Source organism: Piliocolobus tephrosceles, chromosome 6, assembly GCF_002776525.5.
Source record: "Piliocolobus tephrosceles isolate RC106 chromosome 6, ASM277652v3, whole genome shotgun sequence".
Classification (NCBI taxonomy): Eukaryota; Metazoa; Chordata; class Mammalia; order Primates; family Cercopithecidae; genus Piliocolobus; species Piliocolobus tephrosceles.
The window spans coordinates 114,865,282-114,878,369 of NC_045439.1; the positions used below are offsets into that span (position 1 = coordinate 114,865,282).

General features: G+C 42.0%; 1 pseudogene; it reads left to right on the plus strand.

Annotated features, from left to right (window-relative positions):
• Positions 1-7,961: 7,961 nt before the first annotated feature.
• On the plus strand, positions 7,962-8,536 carry LOC111552853 (annotated as a pseudogene).
• Positions 8,537-13,088: the final 4,552 nt, after the last annotated feature.

The following is a 13,088-nucleotide window of genomic DNA, read 5'->3' on the forward strand; positions in this document are numbered from 1 at the left end:
AAATAAGAGTTTTTTCTAACGTTATTCCTTATTTTCCTTGTTTTTTCTCTAAACTGACTGTAAGAACGGCATCTTATTTCTCATCTATCTCCAACACCTAGCTCAGGGTGGAATAATGAATAACTATTTATTAAAATTGAATAAATACACAAATGCAGTTTTTAATTAATTCTGAAGTTGGAATTTTTTTCTGTATTTGTGGGATTTGAGGGATGTCGTCCCTCAAGCTTGTTGTTTTGCTTCACCTGCCAAAAGGAGCAAACAATCAGGGAGCTGTCATTTAATAATACTGTTCACCCTTGTTCATCTCAAGTAAATGCAATTTAAGATATAGGCTATATGAACAATTAATTATTAAAATCTCTATTATTCATTTATTTTATTGTGCAGTCAGTATTAACTTCACTTAGTTATAAGACTCAAAGACAATAATGTAATCGCTCAACAGCTTCTCCCTGCCCACTGCACAGACAAAACCAATTCACTGAGAACTCAGTATTACAGTAAAGAAAGAGTTTTATTAATGCAGAGCTAGCCAAGTGGTAGGACTGGGAGTTATTACCAAATCAGTCTCCCCAAGAACTCAGAAGCTAGGATAATTCGGTGGGCATGAGGTTAGGGAATGGGCGATGCTGATTGGTTGGGGATGAAATCATATTCGTGTAGAAAATGGTCCTCGTGCACCGAGTCCACTTCTGGATAGGAGCCACGGGACCAGTTGAGTCATGAGTTCCAGGTCCAAGTGGAGTCAGTCAGTTGCTAGAATGCAAAAGTCTGAAAAACGTCTCAAAAGACTAATCTTAGATTCTACCATAATGATTTTATCTACAGGAGCAATTGGGGAAGTCACAAAATCTTGCGACCTCTGGCCACATGAGTCTTGAGCAGCAAGGGATTATAAAAGGGCAAACTACGAGACAATGGATGGTTATTGTTTAGCTATACCTACATTTTAGCAGAATTCAGGCCCCTCCCATAATCCTAACCTCTTGGTCTTCCATTGGTTTTACAAAGGCAATTTTGGTTCCTGAGCAAGAAGGGGGTTAATTTTAAGGAGACATTATTATCACCCTTACTTCAAAATTAAACCATGGTCAGCTTTGCCTACACCAAAGAATGAGCAAGGACAAGCAGCCTGTGAAGCTAGAAACAAGATGGAGTCAGCCATGATAGACTTCTCTGTCATAATCTTTGACAACTTTCAATTATTTAGTTTTCATAAAAATAGTTCATTATTTTTTCTTTATCAAATCAAATCTGATTCCAAATCCCTTCCTCCACAGTCGAGAGAATTGCAGAACAGCCTTAAGGACTTAGGTTCTTAGTGGTCCCTACTAATATGTCTCTTATTCAAGTCTGCACAATCCCTTGAAGGCAGCGGCTCCACCTCTTCCTGCCATGACAAATTGGGCCATGTCAGGGGCATTCTCACCAAGAATAGGATCCCAGCAGTCATTCTCCTCTGATGTCTTGCTATATTCCCAGTGGCTGAAATAAAGAAGGGAATGGGGAAGTCAAGGACCTTGATTCACTAAGTCAAATTTTACTTCTTGGCTGGAGGCAATGGCTCACACCTGTAATCCCAGCACTTTGGGAGGGCAAGGCAGGCAGATTGCTTGAACCCAGGAGTTCACGACCAGCCTGGGCAACATGACAAAACCCCATTCCTACCAAAAATACAAAAATTAGCTGGGCATGGTTGTGCATATCTATAGTCCCAGCTACTTGTGAGGCTGAAGTGGGAGAATCACTTGAGCCTGGGAGGTTGAGGCTGCAGTGAACTGTGATTGTGCCATTGCAACCCAGCCTGGGCAAAAGGGTGAAACTCTGTCTCAAAATTTTTTTTTTCCTTCTCTAAACTCTTTGAGAAATTAAAGATTTCCATCAGAAACATTAACTGTAGTCATCTCTTTCTTCGTATTCCTAGCTATCATCTTCCAACAAAAAGATGACACAAGAGTCCTCATTGTAGACTTTGAGGCCTTTTAAATCAATGTATTAGATATGTCTTGCTTGTCCACCAGATCCACACCAAGCATTTTCTACACTACTCTCTGTTCTGGGAGGATGGCCTCTATGGATTATATCAATGGGTCTCCATGCTTTCTGGTTTGGTTTTGCCAATGGGGAGCCCTGGCAGAAATTGGAAAGAAGATGGAAAATATGGTCAAGTATTTTGTGAAGGGAAAACTCTAACCGTGTTTTACTTCTACTCTCACACTACAACAACAATCATCAACACAGATTTCTGTGACCAATGTGTGGTGATATTTTCCCCACACACCAAACAGCAGATACCAGCTAGGTGTCCTCTAATTCAGTTCCAAAGCTCAATATCCAGAGATAGTGTCAGATCCTGCAGATTGACACTTCAGTCCCCAAGACTGCCCTTCCCAACACACTGGTCACAAGTCTGAGCCTCTGGAACTTCTGACTGACCAGCTTCAAGTTGGGATTCCCATGACCCTCTCTTTGGGTTCAATTAATTTGCTGGAGTGCCTCACAGAACTCAGGGAAACACTTCCATTTACCAGTTTATTAAAAAGGCTATTGCGAACAATACAGAAAAAGAGAAGTGAAGAGTAAGGTATGAAGGAAGAAAGATATGAAAAAATAAATTTTAAAAGAGATTAAAATCAGTACTGTCATACAAATATAAAATCAACATGTATCAATTTTTTTCATTAATATTTAACTCAATAAGGAGAGAACCAGAAATACAGAACAACCGGTTCAAAGGAGAACTCAAACACTGGGTACAGTGGCTCACGTCTGTAATCTTAGTGCTTTGGGAGGCCGAGGTGAGAGGATCGCTTGAGGCCAGGAGTTCAAGATGAGCCTGGGTAACATAGCAAACCTTATCTCTATAAAATATTTTTTAAATATTAGCCAGATGCAGTAGCACACACCCGTAGTCCTAGCTGCTAGGGAGGCTGAGGTGGGAGGATCGCTTTAGCCCAGGAGTAGAGGTTGCAGTAAGCTAAAATTATGCCTCTGCACTCCAGCTTGAATCTTTTGTGATTAAGAATTCCTAGTAATCTATATAGATACTCCTGACATAAAGAGATGGATTTTAACTTCTCACCCCTTGAGTAGGAGCTGTGTTTACTGATCTGCTTCCAAAGTGTAAAGTATGAGAGAGAGGAGGTGTAAATGTATAGAGGAGAAACCCCACAAACACTACCTTAGCCAGGTGATCAAGGTCAACATCATCAGCAGTAAGACAGTTGACAGCATGTACTCTTGCTGACAGTTGACAGCATGTACACAGTGGCAGAGTTTATCTGGTAAATAATGTGTTAAAAATGGCACTTCACCTCTGTGATCTGCCTCCAAAGATCTATAATCTCTGTGTAATTATAGAGGTTACATACATATATAATGTATGTATATTGAAAAAAATCCAATTCCAATAGAGGGTTATCTTACAATATACCTGACCAGTGTGCCTCAAAATTGTCAAGGTCATTAAAAACAAGGAAAGTCTGAGAAACTGTCACAGCCTAAAGAAACATGATCACTAAATGTAATGTTGTTACTGTAGGTAGCAAGTCAGAAATGAACAGGGCAGAGGAGGGGCCTCCCCAACCAGGAATGTCAGTCCACCATTAGGTGATGGGTCAGTTGTTACACTGTAACAATAATAAATTAATAATAATAATAATTGGCTGCAGCCAGTGCCAGGGAAAGGCAGTCTCCCAATAGATAGAAAAAACCTGAAACTGGTTATCAGCAACTGCCTGATAAAATCTCAAGTCTGGGTGCAGTGCCTCAATCCTGTAATCCAAGCACTTTGGGAGGCCAAAGCGGCGGATCACCTGAGGTTAGGAGTTGGAGACCAGCCTGGCCAACATGGTGAAACTCTGTCTTTACTAAAGATAGAAAAATTAGCCAGGCGTGGTGGCAGGACTACATGCCTGTAGTTCCAGCTACTCAGGAGGCTGCGGGAGAATCACTCAAACCCAGGAGACAGAGGTTGCAGTGAGTTGAGATCGCGCCATTATACTCCAGCCTGGGTGACAAGAGCAAAACTCAAACTCAAAAAAAAAAGGAGATCTCAGGAGTTGGGCAACTGGGTTCAGGCATGTACACTAAAGAGGTACAGTGAATTAGCCAGGCATGGTGGTAGGCACCTGTAGTCCCAGCTACTCGGGAGACTGAGGCAGGAGAATGGCATGAACCTGGGAGGCAGAGCTTGCAGTGAGCCGAGATCGAGCCACTGCACTCCAGTCTGGGCGACAGAGCCAGACTCTGTCTAAAAAAAAAAGGGGGGGGGTGCACAGTGGCAGAGTTTATCTGGTACATGACCTTCTAGGAACATTTGACTGCTAAGGGAAGAATACTTCAGGTGAGCACGCGTACAACTCCAGTAAACACGTTGCGCATGGGGCCCCTTCCAAGAGCTGGCAGGTCACTGCTTATGTGTACAGCACACCCCAAGGAAAGAATCAGGGGAGAAGGACATAAGACCCAGTAAGTATGCCAACATATAAAACCCTAAGTCAAAGGTCAAACCATGCACTTAACTCTCTCGAGTTGCCCGCTTCGCCCTCTTCCAAGTGTACTTTACTTCCTTTCATTCCTGCCCTAAAACTTTTTAATAAACTTTCACTCCTGCCCTAAAACTTGCCTCAGTCTCTCACTCTGCCTTATGCCCCTCGGTCAATTCGTTCTTCTGAGGAGGTAAGAATTGAGGTTGCTGCAGACTTGTATGGATTTGCCATCACTAACAACGTGGCATCCTGGATGGGATCCAGATAAAGGACTTTAGTGAAATCTGAATAAAGCATGGAATTAATTAAAGTATGGAATACTTGTTCCTTGGTTGTGACAAATGTACCATAGTAATTTGAGGTGTTAACAGTAGGGGAAACTAGGCAGGGGTATATGAGAACTCTCTATTATCTTTCAACTTTTCTGTAAATCTAAACCTAACCCTATTCAAAAGTAAAAAGCTTAAAAAAAGAGATGCGAGAGAGGGCAGGGCACAGGGGCTTATGCCTGTAATCCCAGCCCTTTGGGAGGCCAAGGCAGGTGGATCACTTGAAGCCAGGAGTTCAAGACCAGGCTGGCCAATATGGCAAATCCCCATCTCTATGAAAAAAAAAAAAAAATAGCTGGGCATGGTGGTGCACACCTATAATCCCAGCTACTTGGGCGGCTGAGGCACAAGAATCACCAAAACCCAGAGGTAGAAGTTGCCGCGAGCCAAGATGGTGCCACTGCACTCCGGACTGGGTGACAGAGCGAGATTCTGCCTCAAAAAAAAAAGAGAGAGAGAGAGAGAGAATTACACATTTATAATCAGGTAAAGAACGAAGGCTGAAATGAACTTCAAATGGATGCAAAACTAGGCAATATCCACAGAGTAATAATCAGTTTCATTCCACTAAAGACAATTTTACATTTTTATAGATAGGAATGATTTGAAGATAGAAGTTTAGTTCTATCTCTGTAGGGTTGTAAGACAGCCTGGTCAAAGATAAGTAAGCCATGTAAGATAGCCCTATAGGACTAGGTAATTCCCAGAGGCTCCAGCATTCCATTATAATAATATCCACAAATCTCTTTTGCCCAACTCAAAATCTTTCACAACTTCTTTCTAAAAAGGATACGGGGCCCAAATTACAGAAAGTCCTTAAAACAGACTGGCCTGCCGGGCATGGTGGCTCACGCCTGTAATCCCAGCACTTTGGGAGGCCGAGGAGGGCGGATCACGAGGTCAGGAGATGTAGACCATCCTGGCTAATATGGTGAAACCCTGTCTCTACTAAAAATACAAAAAAATTAGCCGGGCGTGGTGGCAGGTGCCTGTAGTCCCAGCTACTCGGGAGGCTAAGGCAGGAGAAGGGCGTGAACCCAGGAGGTGGAGCTTGCAGTGAGCCGAGATCGCACCACTGCACTCGAGCCTAGGCGACAGAGCAAGACTCCATCTCAAAAAAAAAAAAAAAAAAAAAAAAACAGACTGGCCTGACTTGGCAAAAAGGCTAACAGACATACACAAATATTCAAAAGGTCATAGAATGCATTGCTAAGTTATTACAACACTGTAAACTGAAAAATAACCCAAAGATCAAGATAATTTATCAGCCTTCCCTGGGAAACCCTACAGACTGCCAAAGATAAACATCATTGCCTTAGAGTTAAAAGCACTTGTTTATGTTACCTAGGCAACACAACAAATGGTGCAGTAATAAAATAAGAATTAAAAAAGCAAATTGAATAAAATAATAGTCAATATCAAGTTTCAACCTAAAATCCATCTTCTTCCTGGTTATACAAACTATTCATCTTAAATATAGAGTCAGCTATTAGGTGAAAACTATTATTTTTCCAGGTCTTATATTTTCATGTGGAGGGACTTCAACAGGACTGATACTCCTGGACTCAGTCTCTGCCTATGGTAAGAAACAGCTCTATGACAAAATATAAGATTGTAGGCCAGCCGCAGTGGCTCATGCCTGTAATCCCAGCACTTTGGGAGGCCGAGCCAGCCAGATCACTCGAGCTCAGGAGTTCGAGACCAACCTGGACAACATGGTGAAATCTTATCTCTACAAAAAATACAAAAATTCGCCGGGCATGGTAGAGCATGCCCGTAGTCTCAGTTACTCAAGAGGCTGAGTTGGGAGAATCTCTTGAGCCTGGGAGACAGAAGTTGCAGTGAGCCGAGATCGCGCCATTGCACTCCAGCCTGGGTCACGGAGCGAGAACCTGTCTCAAAAAAAAAAGACTCTGAGGGAAGAGGAAACAGATTTATATAAGAGCCTGAAATCAAAAGTACAAGGGCAAATGCTTCAAACCACAACCATACACACACACACACAAAAAAATAATAATGTATATAAATATGTATTTATATATATATTTTTTAAGACAACGTCTCCCTTGGTCGCCCAGGCTGGAGTGCAGTGATGTCATTTCAGCTCCCTGCACCCTTTGCCTCCCAGGCTCAAGAGATTCTCTCATCTCAGCCTCCTGAGTAGCCGGGACTATAGGCATGCGCCACCACACCCAGCAAATTGTTGTATTTTTAGCAGAGATGGGGTTTTGCTGTGTTGCCCAGGCTGGTCTCAAATTTCTGAGCTCAAGTGATCTGCCCACCTTGGCCTCCCAAAGTGCTGGGATTACAAGTGTGAGCCACTATGCCTGGCTAATTTTTGCATTTTTTGTAGAGATGGGGTTTCACCATGTTGCCCAGGCTGGTCTTGAATTCCTGGGTTCACATGGTTCACCTGACTCAGCCTCCCAAAGTGCTGGGATTACAGGCACGAGCCACCTCGCCTGGCCTTCCCTCAGAGTCTTAATGCGTGTGGCAAGTGTCTTGAAGCCAGAATTCACATGGGCCTTTCACACCTCAGTTTCAGATGCCCTAGTGGAAGACTGACTGTCTTTCGGTGATTGTATTGGACACCCCTAAAGTGAAATTTGCACAAGCCCAATCAGATTATCCTAAATATTCTCTAAGATTTTTGTGTGATGTAACAACAGACAGAAGCTAAATTTCACCTTTTTTTTGAGACTGAGTCTTGCTTTGTCACCCAGGCTGGAGTGCAGTGGCGCAATTTCAGCTCACGGCAGCCTCCGCCCCCCAGGTTCAAGCAATTCTCCTGCTTCAGCCTCCTGTGTAGCTGGGATTACAGGCACGTGCTGTCACACACAGCTAACTTTTGTATTTTTAGTAGAGACGGGGTTTCACCATGTTGGCCAGCTGGTCTCGAACTTCTGGCCTCAAGTGATCCACCCACCTAAGCCTCTCAAAGTGCTGGGATTACAGGTGTGAGCCACCATGCCTGGCCTCACTTTTACAAATGTAGTTTCATTAGCATTATCTGTTCACCTCAGTAGATAATTGTCCCATATTCTTAAGCTAAAATAATTGTTCTTGAATACACAGCTCCCTTATGGGCTACAAGAATGTGATGACGAGACATTCTCTCTTTGCGGCATGTACTGTCAGAATGAAGACCATTCTCAGCAATCAGACTGTCAACATTCCAGAAAATGTTGATATCACTCTGAAGAAACACAGTTACTTTGAAGGGCCCCAGAAGAACCCTGCAGAGGGACTTCAATCACACCAATGTATAACTCAGTCTCCTTGGAAAGAAAAGGAAGAGGCTCCAAGCTGACAACTGGTGGGGAAAGAGAAAGGAACTGGCTACCATGCACGCTATTTGTAGTCATGTACAGAACATGATCAAGGGTGCTACTGTGGGCTTCCATTACAAGATGAAGTCTCTGTAAAGTTCACTTCCTCATCAACATCATATTCTGGGAGAACAGGTCTCTTGTTGAAACCCACAATTTCTTGGGTAAAAAATACATCCACAGGGTTCGAATGAGGATAAATGTTTTTTCAGTATCTCAAGCCCAGAAAGATGAATTAATCCTTGAAGGAAATGACATGGAGCTTATTTCAAATTCAGTTGCTTTGATTCAGCAAGACACAACAGTTAAAATCAAAGACATCAGAAATTTTTTGGATGGCATCTATGTCTCTGAAAAAGGAACAGTTCAGCAGGATGATGAATAAGATCTAAGAGTTGTCCAGCTTCTGAAACAAGATGCCAGATGAATCCTGAAACCTATTTGTGATTTTTTTTTTTTTTTTTTTTAGACAGTCTTGCCCTGTCACACAGGCTGGAGTGCAGTGGAACAATCACAGCTCACTGCAGCCTCAACCTCCTGGGCTCAAGCAATCCTTCCACCTCAACCTCCCAAGTAGCTGGGACCACAGGCGCGCACCAACATGCCTGGCTAATTTTTTGGTATTTTTTGTAGAGACAAGGTTTTGCTATGTTGCCCAGGCTTGTCTCAAACTCCTGGACTCAAGCAATCCTCCTTCCTCAGCCTTCCAATGTGCTGGGATTGCAGGGGTGAGCCACCACACCTGGCCTTATTTGTGATATTTTCATTATGTAATAAAATACCTATTGATTTGGGACTTTTTTCTGAAAAACAAAACAAAACAAAACAAAATAAGATAATTATTCTTTACAGCTATCACCCAAAATGTAATTGTTTCATAAAATAACCCCTTGTAATTAGGAAACTGAGTATACAGATGAGGGGTATATGTTGCCACTAAATTATCCTGTAGAAGGTAAGTATTGATATTTCTCTCTATCCATAGAAGCTGGAAGTAGTTGCTGCCCTGGATCTTCTCAGTGTGTCCTTTCAGATCCACTCTCCATCCTTCTGTATCCTATTCTGTGTCCCAGGAGGCTGTTCTTTCTGTACTGAATCAACGCTTACTCTAACTTCCAGCTGGGTGTAGCCAATGAGAGAAATGGCAGACAATCGAAGGTAGGAGGAAAGGGAAAACAGGTTGCAGTTTGGCAGAGGCTGCATTTCTCTATGGAAGGTCACAGGTCCTGTCAAGTGTGACTCACGGTTCTTGCTGGTTCTTGAAGAAAACTCTTACCCCTTCAGAATGGTAACTGCTTCCTGTTGTTGCTAGCCCTGGGTCCTTCACTATCCCCTGATGGTTTTCCTTAACCTTTCACATACCTGGTTAATGATCCCTTCATTCAACCATCATTCAACTCTCTTACTCTCACCACTTTTTCTTGCTTCCTTGCTTTTTTCTTTCTTTCTTTCTCTCCTTCCTTTCTCTCTCTTTCCCCTTCCTTCCTTTCTTCCTTCCTCCCCTCCTCCCTTCCTCCCTCCCTCCCTCTCTCCCTCCCTCTCTTCCTTCCTTCCTTCCTTCCTTTCTCTCTCTTTTCTTTTCGTTTTTAGATGGAGTCTTGCTCTGTCACCCAGGGTGAAGTGCAGTGGTTCAATCTCAGCTCACTGCAAACCTCGCCTCCTGGGTTCAGGCAATTCTCCCACCTCAGCTTCCCCAGTAGCTGGGATTATAGGCACAAGCCACCACACCTGGCTACTTTTTGTATTTTAGTAGAGATGGGGTTTCACCATGTTGGCCAGGCTGGTCTCGAACTGCTGAGCTCAAGTGATCCACCCGCCTCGGCCTCCCAAAGTGCTGGGATTACAGGTGTGAGCCACTGTGCCTGACTTTCTTTCTTTTTTCAATAGAGACGGGGGTCCCACCATCTTACCCAGGCTAGTGTCAAACTCTTGGGCTGAAGTGATTCTCCAGCTTCAGCCTCCCAAAGTGCTGGGATTACAGGCATGAGCCACCACCATGCACAGCCTCTCTTCACCTTTTGAAAGTGTGCCATCTGTTTTCTGTCAAGACAACAGCTTTGACATTTTTTCCAAGCCAAAATTATATCTGTCACTGCATAGAACTTTAGGAAACTAATTTTTTTATTTATATGTTATAGTAGACAAAACTGCTTTTTCAGAAATCCTTAAATCCACCTTCATATATAACCAGCATAGCTATTCATCCAAATGCACGTCCTAATTTGGCCTTTCCCTTTTCAACATACAGTGTAACCTCCCCGTTTGCTCTTTTGATCTCTAAATCACAATGTCTTGGTCAATAATATAAAATACCCTACTCCACAAGCCCTTGCCATGGACTAAACCTTGAATGATCCCATTGTTCAACACTTCTCAAAAACCCAGTTGAGAAAATTGATTAGGATTAAGTGAAGTACACAAAGTTCATGCATTAATCTCTAGTAGAGTAGGACTGCCACATTAGCATATTTAGGCCATATTACATCTGAAGACTTGCTTTTATTTTGGGGTTATATCAAGGGATTCTGATTTTATCAAGGAACAATTAAAGAAATTGCCCTAGAAAATCTAATACTACATTTGCTGTAGGGACGTAGTTGAGCATATTTCTCACTATCTCCTGTGCTTAGTACTTGGGGTCATAGTTAGGTGTCTTCCACAAAACACTTTTCTCACCCTCTTTGTTCTGAGTTCTCATTTACCAAGCAACATCCTGATTTCTGTGTTACTCTCTCTACATAAAAATAATATGCTGGTCATATCGATGTTGAGTATTTCTCATAGTTAATTAATAAAGAGACTTCTGAATATGATCTAGCTTCCTGTGCTTAACCACAGGGGGAACATGCTGACCATGCCCTGTGTGAGAATTTCCACTCCATGTCATGGCAATATTTCTTATTATAAATGACTAAATCCGTATTCTGGTTCTACCCCAATCTAATCTGCATTTTAGTTAATGTTAACCAATTTCTCAGAACCTGGTTATCTCCCTAAGCAATGAAAAACAAAAAATCTCTGGGCTTTAAACTAGAAGGCTAGATCCAGTCTTCCCTAAGATAAAATACCTACCTCTTCCAGTTGCACTTGTATTTTTTATTTTTTAGTTTTTTAGACAGAGTTTCACTCTGTCGTCCAGGCTGGAGTGTAATGGCGTGATCTAGGCTCACTGCAAGCTCTACCTCCTGGGTTCACACCATTCTCCTGCCTCAGCCTCCTGAGTAGCTGGGACTACAGGCACCCGCCACCACACCTGGCTAATGTTTTTGTATTTTTTAGTAGAGACTAAAAACAGTTTCACCATGTTAGCCAGGATGGTCTCAATCTTCTGACCTCATGATCTGCCTGCCTCAGCCTCCCAAAGTGCTGGGATTACAGGCGTCAGCCACTGCACCCTGCCTGCACTTGTATTTATTAACATATCCTATATAAAGTCTCAGGTAAGAGGCTCAACTTAGAGCTAAATCTGAGGAAAACCTCTGTTTATCCCTAGGACTATGAAATAGATTATACTGCCCTTCCCTATCCTCTCCTATTTACAATCAGGAAGCTTAGCATCAACTCTAAGGAATCTTTTAGAAATTGTTCTCCAACTTTTCATGTTTGTGAAATACTTCGAATGCCAGAATTTGGGGCAACCAACTTGAATGAATTAAAGAAGTTAAAATAACACTAAATTAGTTATTATACCATCTCAGAGGACCTAGAACCTATCCACAATTAATCCCCTATCCATATGGTACACTTTCAGTATTGTAGATGTTTGAGAATTATCTCTGCTCAATGATTTCTCATACAATCACAAGGCAAAGCTCTCTTACATTCCAGTGAACCACCATCTTCTTGTAAAGCCAACTTAATGCTATGCTTTGCCTTTAGTTCCAACTTGAAACAAATTGTACAAACTACAGCACCTCATATGTACATACAAAGAACATAATTGTTTTATAACAAAAATTGAAGTTATATATTTGTGAAAACTTTGCTGCATACTATATCATCTCAGCACTCCAGGCGAGAACCACTGCCTTACCTGTTTTCAACCTCCCCCACTGTGGCTTACTGACATAATTCTAGTTTCTTTATTCCTAATGCTTTAATTCACATCTTACTATTTTATTGCATGCATGTCCTTCCTTCTTAAATTATTTGTAGAATGAAACTAAGTGTTCAAAAAATAAAATACAGAAAGAAAATGCTGTCTTTGGTGGCTACTCTCTATTGCCTTCTGCAAATAGAAGTAAAAAATAAATGAGTCACAGCCTATTACTGTACCTACAGCAACATCCACGAGATCCTCACTCAATAGGAAGGTTTAAAGTAATTAGTGATTTTTTAGAAGCTAATCATTGCCATCCATACTCCATCTATTCTACTCACAGGAAGGGTTTCCCAATTTGTTAAAGACACCCTCACTGTAGAAAGATCTCTGTGAACCATATACCCTATTTTCAATAGACCTCCCTATTTCCTGCAACCACATACAAATGGACACCAAAGTCTTCTCTGATTCTGGGACGTAGCTAATGGTCTGTATGTCAAAGTTTCTTTCAGGCCTGTAAAATATGGATCTGAGAGACGGAGAGAAAAGAGACTCAGTAGTTATAATGACATAAAGGTGCAAACATGAAGCAATTCAACTTGTCTGTGCTTTGCAGACAAATGTCAACAAATGTTGGAATCCTTGCAATGCAGCAATCAGAGATCATGTGAGATTTTGCTTTCTGTTTTTACTAAAAGTGTAAACCTGGCTGCAAGATAACCAGCAAATAAGCAGCTTCGATTTTGTGTACAAAGGACTGTTGATTATACATGGATTATTTTCTTCAGTCACACTACTTTGTATGGATAGCAACACTATCAGTGATGTCATCTTTTAAACAACAGATCCGAATGTATAGGCACATTGTGTCAACTGGGCCCAAATCAATGACCTG